Below are 14797 nucleotides of genomic sequence, written 5' to 3' on the forward strand. Positions count from 1 at the left end.
TTATTGGAGATAGGAGTCTCACAGTCTTTCCTGCCCAGGCTGGCTTTGAACCGTGATCCTCAGATCTCAGCCTCCTGAGTAGCTAGGATTACAGGTGTGAGCCACCAGCGCCCGGCTCTTTCTTTTTTTCTTTCTTTCTTTTGTGGTACTGGGATTGGTATTCAGAGCTTGAGCTTGTTAATCAAACTCTACTACTTGAGCTATGCCTCCAGTGTTCCACTTCCCCTTTTTGTTGTAGTTATTTTTCAGAAAGGATTTCAGATTTTGCCAGGGGCTTGTCTCAGATGGAAAATCTACTTATGTCTCCCAAGTAGGTGGGATTACAGGTGTGAACTGCCAGACCCTGGTTTGTAGGCTGAGATACTGCTTTTTGGCCATGTTGGCCTTTAACTACAATCTTGTTCTTCACCTGGGAGAAGGCTGGAAATTATAGTCCTGAAGACTCCTCTCCCCCAGTCCCCTTACTCTCCTCAGTTCTTTATCTGTGAAAATATCTCCTCTAACTCCCATCACCTGTGACCTTCTGCTGAGTGGAGTCATATAGATTAAATAATTGATCTCATAGCTTTTTGTGGCATCTGCCATGGCAGATCTGACTGACACTAGAGTCCTTGACTGCAGTCCTGATCAATTTTATATCTAAAAATATTAAACATTCTTAATGTTTAAGAGTTTAATTTTTTAACTCCTAAATGGTATTTTCCAATTATACAAAGGATTATATACTGTGTGTCCTAGGGACACTGAATGAATAAGATTATTGAGTATAACATTAAGAGTTACATAGTTTTTGAAACTTTATTTTCTGATCAAAATGAAAGCAAATCTTATTCCTTGATACACTTTTGTTTTTTCTTACTTGTTTTGGTTCTCTCTGGTTAGTATCACTTAAAGGTGTACATTAGGATAATTTGGAGACATAATGATTCTCCTTTTGTATTTTATCAAATTAGCAACTTTATAATAATCACATTTCTGAAAACTTTTTTCAAAAGAAATTGAGGACTAGGAAGTTGCTTCAATTTTGAGGTCACCTGTAACACTATAAAGTAGTAACTAAGAGTCAAAAGGATTGGGTTTGAATGTCAGTTCTTCAGTTGACCTTGGATGGGTTTTAGTACCTCATTGTTTGCTTCTCTGTACATAATTAAGCTACCTCTCTCATATAAGGAATTATAAGACTAAGAAACTGGACCAGTAAACACTCAACAAAAAAAGCCTAAAAACAAAGCAGTTTCAATTCTAGTATAAGATATCCTATAAAAAAAATCATAGGCCAGGTAAGGAAGTTTGAGTTTTCAAAGAATATTAGTTTGAGCATAATTAAGTTAATCTGAAGTTTAAAATATTAAGTTTTAAACATATATTTATATTTATTATATGTTTAGAATAGCTGATCAGTCCCAGTAGTGTGTGCTGCTATTCATATCATCTGTGCTTTTTTATTTCCAAATTTTACTTTTTTTCCCCCTTTGGTTCTACTTGTGTTTAAACTCAGGACTTGGCACTTGGTAGGTAGGTGCTTGTCCCTTGATCCCTACAGCTCTTTTTTTCCATATTAATATTACTTGTTGAATACAACCATTGACCGATATCTTTACTAAAAAAGGGAAGGAAAGGAAATACTAATGTTCTATTTCTTGTCAACAAGTTTTAATGTAGAGGCAATTTGTAATTAATGTTCTCTATATCTGCCTTGACTTTATCTTATTTCTGTGTACATTAAAAGTTGGCTATCTGTTGGCCCTCATACATGGCCAATTTATCTAGGAGGCTTTGTTGAAAAACTCCTCAAGGTTTTCCCTCTCACGCCCTTCTTTCCAAGACCTACTCCTAAGGCAATTCTATTGATAAGTCAAATTTAGATACTGTTGTACTGCATTCATGGACAAGTCGTATATAAGTCTGTGAGCTCTTCAATGGAAGCTACTGTTGTAATTATTCTTTAAAAAGAGTTTTGGGCAAGTATGAGGTACACATAGTTTATCTTGTAAGATAAGGTATTTATGGTAAACACTTTTAAAGAAAATTTCAGAATTACCTTTAATATCTCAGAATAACTACTGAGTCTAGAGTGGTCAAGTTTTTAACTTTTTTTAATGTAAATTCAAGACAAGCATTTTTTGCAAAGGAAAATATAAAGCAGGCCATTGAATATGAAAATATTCTTTTAATTTTTATTCCCAAATCACCATATTTCTGTATTTCTGTTACCCTGCATAGTACTTGTTTCATGAAGTATTCTCTGCTAGGCCTCCAGAGCAACACTAGGAGAGAGGAAGGGGGCACCCAAGGGGAAAGAGAGGGAACATAGTACCCAAGGCAGAATATTGAAGGAAGCTCTTACTTTGAGGGTGGAAGAATGAATGCCTCCTTAAATTTTGAATCTTAGCTCCCTCCCTGTTTTCCCTCTGCTCTCAACAAAGCAGGCTACATAACATTATTTTGATTCTAGTTTAGAATCATCTCATGCATGCTCGAATTTTATTTAAAAAACTGATGAAAATGATGTAGATGAATCCAAATTTATATCATGCTAGATCAAAATAAGTTCACTTTCAGAAAAAACCCCAAGAACATAATCATTTTACTCATGCATGTTCAGTAATTGTCAGAGCTTCAGAAATCTTGTCTGACATTGCAATAAACTTGATTGTTTTACCTGAAATTAGTCTTGGGTAGCTATGGTACATTTGTTTCTCTAAGACACAGTCCTGACTGTCAGTTCCCAATGCAAACTCATGGGTGATCATTGAAGTAATAAGTAGTGACTCTAGTTTTATTACATTTTTATTAATTGAGAATTATTTGAGAACTTGCCTGTAATTTGTGTGAGTGCTACATCTGGATATGCTCAGGAAGTTGCCTTTATAAGAAAACAGTATGTACTGAAAGTAGAGCTTTTTCAGAGTTGAGGTTCAAGGTAACGGATGGTGAGTTAAATGTGAGGAAGCATGATATTGTGAATTACTGTTTGGCACACATACCTAGTGCAGGAATTAGCTGCTACAGTCATAGGTAAAGTTCCAGTGCAGAAAGCTAGAGAGATAGGCTACACAGAACTTGCTCTGTAAACCTCAGAATGTAAACTGGAGTACAACTTAGTTTATTCAGTAAAGGCTAAATTCTGTAAGTTCCAGCTTGATACTTTCACAGGATCTATGATTAATGTGTAGAGTATGAAAGATTTTTTAGAATTTGTTAAAATTTGTAGATGTGACATCATTGTCAAGTTAGAAAGTTTTATTTCTTAAAGTGAGAGCTTATTTAAATACTTTCTTTTCTCTGAAATAGATTTTTATTTCTACTCACAGTGGTGCCAAAGTAAGTTTTCTCAAGTAGAATTATTCATATTTAGGTCCACTGATAATGTTTAAAATAAAAATAAACCCATAACAACCAAAGGTGGAAGGGTGTCTAGATTTGTTTTTAGCTTTCTTTTTCATGGCTTCTCAGAAGTGTATCATATTATAAATACATTCAAAATGTTTTGCTCTGAGGATATGTAGCATTCCTATAAAGGTTAAATCAATAAAAGTGATTTGGACACATTCCTAAGCATGGCTAGAACAGGTAGCCCGTTGTTTTAGGTACCCTCGAGTTTCTGGAGCAGATCATTATGGCGTAGCAAAAGAACTTAGTAAAAGTTGCTTTCTATGTGTGGATGCATCAACTTGCAAAAAGAATTTCTAGCCTTCTTAAAATACGTGTTTTTAACATAGCCTGCATATGTTGGTTTAATTATGTATTTTAAAGGCAGAGTTTGAGAACTTTTTTATTTTCTCCAATGCTGAAGATACATCGTAAGTGATAAGGAAGAGGTACGTACAGTAGAAATGCCATGGTCACGCTTTTCCAGCAAGTTTAGAGTAAATGATAGTTTTGTGATTAAACAAAGTATCCCACATTATAATAATAGCAAAATTAATTAGATACTTCTTTTCAGTCTTCCAGTTTAGAAAAAAATTCTGTGGTCATTGAGTTTTTCTGTTTAAATTCAAGCCTCCCTTTTAAAGTGCTTAAATGAACTTCGATTTTAAAAAGTGTGTATATTTCTCCTATATTTAGAATTGGCTTCTCACTGTATTATTCTTCTTAAAAATTTTTATTGCTAGGTAATTTTACTCATTTGTTTGCATTTTCTTGTTTGTTTCATATGTTTTGTGAATTTAAGTTTTGGAGCACACTGTTTTTATAGCTACTTTTCAAAATATATCTGCCAATTTACAAGGCCATTTTTCCTAAAGTTTTTAAGTAGTAGTAAAGGTCTTAAATGTTTATGTATGAAAAAAACCAGAATACATTGAACTGACTGTGTATTTGTTTAAAGAAGGTTTAAAGACAGATAGAAATTTTAAGTTTTCATCTATTAATGAGGTTTTATTTGAAAAATCCTTTCCTATCCCTTTGTACATGTATAATTAGTTTGTAAATGAATACTTTGCATATAATTTAATTTCATAGCCAAGAATTTGTTTGACTATATTTCAGCAAGAATTTTTTATTTATGTGCGAGTTTTAACCATTTAATAATAAATAATTTAGCATTTCCAGCTGAATATTTAGCTTTTTAAAAATGTGTATTGATCAATTCAGAAGTTTTATGAAAAGTAAGCCTGGCAGTAATCAGCATATGACATATACTATTATCATTATTTCTAGATATTTATGAGTAGTAATTTAGTCACTGTATGCATTTTTTCTAAGCAATTTGATGCACTAGTTTGTAATATACTACTGGATGTTATAAGGGAATATACTTTGAATTTCTCCTATTAAATTATAGTTAAGTTTTTCTAACAGAACTTACTGTTCCTATCTAGCTTAAATGATAACAATTTTAAAATGTGAACATTTATAAAATGCACTGTTTTCTTCTAAATTATGGAGAAAGAAACAGAATGTGTGTGTATGTATATATGTACATTTAGTTTTAAGTGGGAGAATATAAAGAATTCTGTATGAATATTGAAATTTATAAGAATATAAAAAAGTGTTTCTGCTATGGAGAGAAGGTTGGACTGTTAATCAGAGGTTAGATTACATTAAATTTCACATTTGCATTCCACAAATGTATTCCAGTAAGATTGTAAGTATTGTCCTCTTAAGCATTTTCATTTTGGTACCGGTCTTTGTATTTGTAAGAGCAGGAACAAATTTTTGCAATTTATCACAAACTGGATTACCTAAAAGATTTTATGAGGGGTAAAAGGTAATTTTAATGAATTATCTTTTATAATCAGTTATTATACCTAATTTTAGTGTGCACTCTTTTGGGGGGAGTTTTCTCATAGATTGCTCATGCCTTAAATCTTTTTAATTGAGTCCCTTACTATGGAATGTTGACATATTTATTTATTTATTTATTGAGATACTGGGGATGGAACCCAGAGCCTTGAACATGTGAGGCAAGGGCTCTACCAGTTAATGTTCTTTCTGTAATCATAACTGTTGTTGCATATATCGAAATCTGAGAGGTTTATGAAATAAAGAATTCATTTTTCTCCAAAAATGGTTTTTTCCCTCCAAGCTGTACTTATATAAAACACTTTATAATGAAAGCATCACTACTAAAAAAGAAATCTGTACCTTTTATGTTTTTCACATTTATGCATCTTTTCTCTAGGACCAAGTTATAGTGATATAGCAGCAGGTAGAAATATTAATCATAGAATGTAGTGTATTACTACATAATAAAATACGATAAATGTGATACTCTGTTTTCCAAAGTATGCTCACCAATATTAGATTCATTTAAACAATTTAAAATTATCTACCAAAAACAATGCTGTTTCTCACTTAGAGATTTGAAGTTTTAACCTGACGAGTTCAGTAAAGACATTTAAGAAGATAATAGTAAATATTATTGAAAAATGCGCTAAGAATCCAGTATTTTAATTGTCTACCCAGGTTACACAGACAATGAGTAATACGCTTGTTTACCTCTAAGTTAGAGTTCTTCTGTGAGATACTATCCATAAACTGTGCAATATCTCTTAGCAGACCAATTCTACTTAGCTTTACCTTTGGAAGCCCTAATGATTAGTTTTACTGCTGTCAGTTTTTAATTGGCATTGAAATTTATAACTGGAAAATAATGTTCTTGTATTTTATAAGTGTGTCATTGATTCTTATAATCTTCAGCTTCTTAGTAGATGCCAAACCTCTTTTATTGGTTTTACAGATTAGTATTTCTTGGGCAGTGTATGTGTAAAAAATAATTATTTTCAAGGAAGTATGAATATTCAATTAATTGATTTACAGTAGATTTTTTGGTTATATGGTTATGACATTCACAGTCATAAATATGTACATACTATATAAAAACTTTTAAGTAAGATAGATAGCTAGAAGAAATTGAAGTTGAACATATGTGGCAAGTATTTTGTTTCTGTGCAAAAATGCGTCCATATCCTTACAAAGTTTTGTGGAATACCACATCATTATTCTAATTTTTAAAAAGAAAGACTGTGCCTATATATATGCCTAAAGTTTTATTGCTGATTGTTGCTTGGTTTTGGCTAGCATTTTCCTGTTACTTTTTTGCTTTTGCCGAACCACAAAATAAAGCTAGTTGTGAGATATGTGACCATAAGAAATATGTAAACAATGGTTTGGCACATGCAAGGCTCATGTAATTTTAGGGGGACCTATAAATGTATATTTAAGTTCTTGGGCTTTAAGCTTGAACTTTTATATAAATATATGTTTATAGTTGATAGTATGATTCTAGTAGACAACAATGATATACAAAAAAGGCATTATAACTGAAAAGTATAATATAATGAATTTAGTTGACTTTGTAGTAAAAATCATTTGCCTTGTACAGGATATTTAGACTTGCCCTGTTAATGTCACTAATCTAATTTAACTCAATATAGTTTAAGAGAAATGGCAGTATAAATAGTGGAGATCACAAAGTCTTCCCATTGGGTGTTAATATAATTTTAAATACATTTTGGGGAATAATACTAACTTGGTAAAAATGTTAACATTAGTATATAACTTTTCCATATCTTAAGCATTATGTAAAATTGTATTTATTTTATATATCTATGTACTGATGAGTTTCTTCGATTTAAAAGATAGAAATCATTTAGTGAAAGTAAATCAATATCTATTATGTTTTATTTAGCCCAGAATTGGATTCACTATGCTTTTTGGTGTTGAATATGTTTCAGATTTTGGAGGAGAGGTGATTCAGGGTATAGAACCCAGGCTTTCTGCATGTGAGGCTCTATCACCGAGCTCCATTCCAACCCCTGTACACTGAAGCTTTACAGATTAATAACAATATAGAATATTTATGGGAAATGCATGAATAGCATAATGTTATTTTCACTACAGGTATTAAATACTTACGTAGCAGCTAGCTTCTCAAGAACTTTTTTAATTCCATAGCTCATTTTATTTGAGGTTAATACATTGTGTTAAGTGATACAGTTTTAATTTATTAGTAGAAGAAAACATATTTTTGAAAAACTAGGCTTAGTCTTAACTCCATTTAACAATAACAACAAGAACTTAAAATGTTTTATGGGGTGTTTCTTACATCTATTCATTAGTGTTCCAAACCTTATATACTATGTCTTCAGTAGTACTATGAGGAGGAAATTCCTAAGTATTCTACATAAGGTGGACACACACACACACACACACACACACACACACACACACACACACACACACTATAATAAAGGAACATTTGCTCTCAGTTGCTATATAAGTCTTAAAAAGTTAAGTGGGAATATATGGTCTGTTTTATGTATATTTTCTGTTGAATAGACAAAAGCTTGTGGTTAACTGTGGTTAAAATTTGTAAGGAAACTCCCTTTGAATAAAGTTTTCAGTTTCCTTATTTTTTTGTTTGTAACCCATTAATCAAAACACCTCCAGTGAATGCCATAATGTTTTCAAAATTATGAGATTATATTAAGATGTGTAATATCATTATGTGAGATTTCCTATTCTAAAGATTTGTTTTAAAAGATTAACCATTGTAATGATTTCATGAAGATTTTCCATATTCTTGAGACCATTAGAATATTTTACATTTAGAAAATTCAGATATTAGCATTTATTATCTTTAACATGTGAGTGTAGTGATAGTGTTGTGTGTGTTTTTTTTTAATCTGGGTGGAAATAATATAGCCGTCATTGGTATAGGAGAAAAATTGCACTAAGGTAACTTACTAGGAAGTCTTGGTCTAAATTTGTATTTGATTTTCTAATACCTTTTATAATAATATCTTTGTCTTGGTAAATGATTAGAAAGAAAGTTATGCCTGGTCACAGTTACAATTTTAGATTTTGTAGGAATTTTTTTTTCACATTGGATTGATGTTATTTGTGAATTTAGCTATAATTTTTTTAAGAGACACTAGAGGTTGCTTTAATGAAACTTACATAAAATGTCTCTGAAGACTTTAATTCTTAATGTTTCTGATGAACTTTTGCATTACATAGGATTGTCATAGCTTAGTGCTATGGAACAAATTTTAAAGCATCACTGAATGTTGGCATTTTTATGCTTTGGAGAGCAATTTGAGATGTTACCCTGTTTTGCCATCAGCTTTCAAGTATGCATGGGTACATCATTAATCATAGGAAATGCAAATATAAATAATCCAGTCCCATTGGATTTTTTATATGAATACTTACCTTTTCCTTTATATATATAATATATATAGTTGAAGTATTTAGGTAACCTTTAACCTTTTACTTTAACAAAGAAGTACAGTATAAAAATATTACCACATTTTCATGTGAGCAGCTCTTGAGAGGAAAAAAATGCCTCTAGATGAATATTTGTTGAAAAAAAGTTGTGATACAGAATGTCTTAACTCTGCCCCAATATAGTACTTGAGGACCACCAGTGTGTAAAATTGAAAGCACATGAGTTTTGAAGCACTAGAAAAGGTTTGTAATTGATTAGCGTTGCTTGAAAGTATTGAAGTACAGTGCAATTTGATTTGTGAATGGTTCTATTCAATAAAGATTAATTCTGTGTGTTTGATAAAATCTTAGTGCCTTCAATGAGTTAGCTTCCCCCCCTGCAGTTTATTTAACCATCAAATACTTCAGTGTTCTTTTAACAAACTGGAACATTTCTATCTTGCTGAATTCAACTTTAGCATGACTGATTTAAACAAGTCAGACTATCAGTGATTAGCTTGAAGGGTGTAATTGAATAGATTAATTTTTTTATTAAAAGAACTAAAATGTATCATAATGAAATCATGCATATTTCATGCCTTTCTTGTGATTTAGAGGTTCACATGAACTATTATGATCTTTTCCTGCAATTTCTTTTTAATCATTTATATCACAAACCATTATTAAAAGTTGAAAGTAGAATCATTAAGCATATTTCATGTAATAATGAAATCTTTTTGGAATTGTATGCCCTGAAATTTTTAGCTTGTAATATATATTAGTTTTCAATGTTAGTTCTTGACTTAATTCTCCCTAGATTATGGAATTTAGCTCTTCTTGTTTTAGAGAGAAAACTGTCATTGATACAGACCACAAATATTGTTTTGGAAATCACTGGTCACACATCTATCTGTCTTATCAGTTAAAACTTTGGTCAATTATGAAGATTTTATGTAGAAATTTAATCAGTCAGCTGATAATTTTTCACAAGTTCTTAATTATAAGATAGTGAGTCAATCTACTGTTTCCAACAAGCTTGAATATATTTTGAAAGCTCTTGGTAAAAGTATGCTGAGAGATCAAGGACATTTAGACTCTTAACTGGCTTTTTCTCTCTGTCTCTCCTCTGTCTCTCTCTCTCTCACACACACATGCACACACATTCTCGCACATGCTCACATACTGACACACCTTTCATTCATTAGAGTTGAGGTGAGATAATCAGTCAATATGTCCTTTGTCCTTTATCTCAATTGTCTTTTTTAACTACCTTATAAAATTGAGCTATACCCTTAAGGCATTTTATTAGGTCATTGTAATAGTCCTTCTATAAGAATTTAAAGGTGAAAGTGAGATTTTAGACTTCAAATAGATTATGGAATGATGACATGTATGCATTGTGATAATAACCTATACTGAAAGTCCTCTCTCCACCTGTAATGTAGTTTAGTGTACTGGGTGCTTGTTAGGCTCTGAAGTGCTATTTGTGGGAGGGGGAAGGGAAAGAATGAAATTTACAGAGGATGAAGAATTGGTTACAGTGTTAAAGATATTATGTAGTACTAATAAAATAAATCAGCTTACTTTTATGTCTTTCATAGAAACTTGATCAGGTTTTGGAGATTTTAATGTGAATATTTCTTAAAAATGTTATAAAATACGACTCCTTGTAAAATAGAAGGAACATTTCATCACATTCTTTGTGACAGCTTTCTTTCTAATGTTGAAGTGTTCTTAACTGTTTGATATGCCTGTTTCAGCTAATCCCTCCATATAACAATAGCATTAACAATTTTTTCTCATCTCTTGAGAGGTAATAGCAAAAGGTCTTCCATGTGAGCTATAATTACAATATGGGTTATAATGCAGTCCAGTTGGAGTTATTTTCTGCTTCCTACATACAGAAAGCTTGAGTAATGCTTAATATCCACTATTAAAATTTTGTATAATCAGTGATTATTATGTTGTATGTATTGTAACTGTGAAGGGACCCACTTATAGCTATTGAGGGAGTCATTACAGCAATTTTACGTTTTGTAAAATATGAAGTACATTTCCTCACTCTAGAAGAGAAACCTTTTCCCCTCTCTTCAGGTTTAATTATTTCTCTTTGACCTAAACTCAGACTGATCCTCTCTTCAGCAGTGGCCAGTTAAAATGTATAAAGTAGGAGGAGTAAGCAGACTCCAGTCATTAGTTGAAAACAACTAGCAAAGTTTATATTGGTAGATGTAGCAAAAAGATTTATTTTAAAGGAAAAAAGAAAACAAAACTGCCTCGTAGTGGGAACATGTTGGACATCATAAAGTGAATCTTGTAAGTGCTCTGATATTTTACTCTAGTACCCTGCCAGCTGATGAATATTGAGATCACTTATATGCCTGTATCAAACTTAACTTGGAGTTAAATATTAGAGGGCTGGATTATGCCTATTCTGTTTTATTGAAATCCAGCATACTTTAATAAGTATGGCTCTTTAAAATAATCCAGGATATCCTTTTGGAGCTTTATTTTCCCCTAGATTAAAACCAGTATTCATTTTTGTAGGTCCAAGAAAGTGATTAAAAGAATCTTAGATGTTTCTGTGTTTCCTGAGTCTATCACAAGTTTAATAAGTTATTACAGTGTATAGATGAAACATTAAAATTAAAAAAATACATTTGCATATAAGTTTTAAAGGACTTTTAAACGTTTAAATATCCCGGGTAACTCTAAAGATCTTTTCAAAATGGCTATGATGTACTTAGAATAATTTTATTCTAGTTGAATCTGTATTTCATTTATATCAAGTTGTTTACAAATAAGAATGTATATATCTTATGATGCACTTAGAAATTATAAATAGATTTCTTTTAGTTGAACTAGCTAAAATGTTAGCTTTCCTCCAGGTTTATTTCTGTAACGTACAGGGAAGGCCATAATGTTAATGATAATTTTGTGGTCTGTTATTTTGTAAAATTGCTTCCTTTTTGAACTTTGCTCAAATATTGAGAGCTGCCGAGTCAATAATTTTTAATAAACTCGGTTAATTTAGCATCTGATTTTGTTCAAGTGAAGGTTAATGAGAATATAGAACTGTTACTGTTTTGACATCCTCATTTCAGTGCCTCTGGAAAGCGTTTTGATTACCATGAGATCATTTAATTTTGTCTATTTCATGTCATTACTCTGAGAGTTAAACTTACAGATGCCAAGCACAAGTATTTGCAGCAATTTCACCTTTCAGTTTTTTGATGAACAAAATAGCATTATTCTTATGTACTTTACCCTTATCTGGACAAACTAGCAGCTTATCAAGAATCACACCTTTATGTTTTGCAGGTTCATATCTTATAGGATTTTAAAATATGATAACACTTACCCCAGAAGAAGTTTTGCTGGCATGGTGTCACTGTGCTGAAGAGGCTGTTTGATGCCATAGTCCCTCCTTCTTTTCCAGATAGAACTTGTACACTCTGTTGTAAATACTGCTTGCAGCCTTAAACTGAAAATACAAACCATACCCAAACCTTGTTTTAGTTTTACAGTATGCCTGGAGTACATAGACTTTATATTTATTTTTTTTCTGTCAAGAAATTATGTAGCTGGTAACATGTGAAAAGCAAAGAAACAAAACAAAAAGAGAATGAGCAAATATTTGAAGGACCTACTATTACTGCATAGACTGTGGTTAGAGGGCACTCACTGACTCTGTTGGTCTCGGTGGCTGGTAGTGACCTGCGGAGATTAACCATTTAAAAACCAGAGACTTCTTGCTGTCCTCCTGGAGAAAGTTTGCACCGCACTTGTGGTTCTGTGGTTGTTTGTGAGGCGAATGAAGCATTCACACAATCCAAAAAAGCAAAAGCTTTAAAACTCCTTTTTTTTGCAAGCACTATTACTGGAGAGACAGAATCATGTGGTTTGTGACCTCACAGTACTCAAAGTAAAGTGGGACTGCCTACCACTGTGGCTTTCCCTTTGCACTCTCTCTCTCTCTCTCTCTCTCTCTCTCTCTTTCTCTCTCCTCTCTCTCTTTCTCGTCTCTCCCTCTCTTCCTCTTTTCCTCTCCCTCTCTCCCTCCTTTCTCCTCTGTCTCTCCCTCTTTTCTCCTCTCTCCCTCCCCCTCTGCCTCCTTTCTCCCTCCCTCTCTCCCTCTGTTTTCCCTCTCGCCCTTTCTCCTTTCTCTCCTCCTTTCTCTGTTCTTCCCCCCACTCCTCTCTCTCCTCTTCCCTCTCTTCTCTTTCCTTCTCTCTCCTTCTTTCCTCTCTCCTGTCTCCTCTCTTCTTTCTCCTTTCTCCTCTCGTCTCCCCTTTCTCTCTCCTTTTCTCTCTCCCCTCTCCTTTTCTCTCTCCTGCCTCTCTCTTCTATCTACTCTCACTCCTTTTTCTCTTCTCTCCTCTCTCTCCTTCCCCTCCTCTCTTCTCCTGTCTCTCTTTCTGTCTGTCTCTCTCTCTCTGACAAAAGGCTTGTGGTAAGGCCTTTCCTGGCATGCAGAAGGATATAGCTTTTTAATTTTTGTGACTCATGAGGATTTGGATAGAATACAAAATGCTGAAGGAGCCTGAACTCCTGTAAGGTTGAACATTTTTTAAAGCAGACCTCTGCAGCTAAGGGCTTTCCTTCCTACCACTTCCCCTCCTTTTGTCCTTTCCTTTTTCTTATCCCCTCCCCTCCTCTTTTTAGTTCTATATTATGTCTGTGGAAGAGTGAGCAAAATTGGCTCGAGAGACTGTGTGAAATTCTGAACAACAGTGATGATTTACAATAATTTACATCTTTGAATTGTATCACATTTTGGGGTCTGCTTTATATTTGCTAGGGTTGCTGACTTCCTTCTGTTTTCCTTTTTCTTGTCTTCTTAAACTTGTGAATCTGTAACTCATTGTAAAAGTTTACCTTTTTAAAGGTCTTCTTGCAAACTGCTTGCTGGGCTTGACTGTAATTGGTTGTCATGAAACTGTTGGTCTGGGGATTCCTTTACAGATATTAAATCATACCTGTCTAGTTTGTTTTCAATATTAGACAGTGACTCTTATAATAAAGATTATATGTGATTAGAATCATTTATATCATGTTTTCCTTTATCTTATGACTAGTTTAAAAAGCCTAAAACTGGTAAGAGTTATAAAATCATTTTTTTGGAGGAAGAATCTTAGTTTTCTTTATAATTATAATTTATAATTTAAGAAAATATCCACTTTGTATAATTCTTTAAGTAGTTTGTTCAGACATCAGTAGAACTTTTTATTCCACATTTTATACATATATAAAGTAAAATACTTAAGTTGTACCTTAGGTTATTCAGCCTTAGATTTTATGGACCCAGAATGGAGTGGGTTAACAGAAGCTGTATTTTTTTTGTTTATAATGAAAGCTTTGAAATAAATTACAAAATGCTGTGTGTAGTAAGGAATATTGCACACAGACAGAGTATGTTAGTCGTCTCCATTTGCTAATTCTGATTCAAAAGAAAATTGAAAACATCTTTGGGAAACTATCTCTTCTCTTTGCCCCCTTGGACATGTATGTATAGAACTCATTTTCTTATTAAGATGATTATATATCATAGGCAGTGAATTTTGTATTTATGAATAGAGCTTCCTGTTTTCATCAGATGAGAGCGATGGGGGGGTATTTTTCAACAAAAATTATAAAGGAGAACAGACCAATTTTCTAGGCATTTTTTTTAACATTTATCCACGCCACACTGAATCTGCATGTTAGACTTCTTCACAGAATGATAATAACTAGGAGTGGCAGGAAATAGATGACTGAGAGGGTGGGCAGAGATGGTGCATTACAAAAGGTTATCTGGGATATACAGGGCAGTAAGGGGGTGCTCAGTGAGTTGCAACTAAAATATCCTTGTACATATTCTTTTTGCACAGTTTCTTGTCTGTTTTTGCTTCATAATAGCTGAAGAGAACTATGCAAACATGTTTATAACATTCTTTACAAAAAACTGATCTTCCCAAAATACACTGAGAGGACATGGGAATGATTTAAATCCTTTCTTATTCAAATATCCAGAACTTTTTCAGAATAAATGTTTAGTGATTAAAACCCAGTATATTTTGTTGTTTTAAGCACAGTCTTACCATGCTTTATTGTGCACACGAGCAAGTTTTACACTGAAATATGTTCGTTTAACATGGATTTA

The 14797-nt window shown here is 32.8% G+C and overlaps 1 protein-coding gene and 1 long non-coding RNA gene across 2 annotated transcripts in view; one reads left to right on the forward strand and one right to left on the reverse strand.

The window, feature by feature from the left end:
* The window catches only part of LOC105987681, a 32778-nt gene extending 20294 nt beyond the window's left edge, over nt 1-12484 (reverse strand). Inside the window, exons 1-2 of the long non-coding RNA XR_001175171.1 lie at nt 12341-12484; nt 12017-12139 (exon numbers count right to left, since the gene is read on the reverse strand). This is a non-coding gene — a long non-coding RNA (uncharacterized LOC105987681). The remainder of the gene's footprint in view (nt 1-12016; nt 12140-12340) is intronic.
* Nucleotides 1-14797, forward strand: part of Supt3h (suppressor of Ty 3 homolog (S. cerevisiae)) — a 244295-nt gene that overhangs the window by 13904 nt on the left and 215594 nt on the right. The window lies entirely within an intron of this gene.

This window comes from Dipodomys ordii, unplaced genomic scaffold (assembly GCF_000151885.1).
Source record: "Dipodomys ordii isolate 6190 unplaced genomic scaffold, Dord_2.0 Scaffold44, whole genome shotgun sequence".
Taxonomy (NCBI): Eukaryota; Metazoa; Chordata; class Mammalia; order Rodentia; family Heteromyidae; genus Dipodomys; species Dipodomys ordii.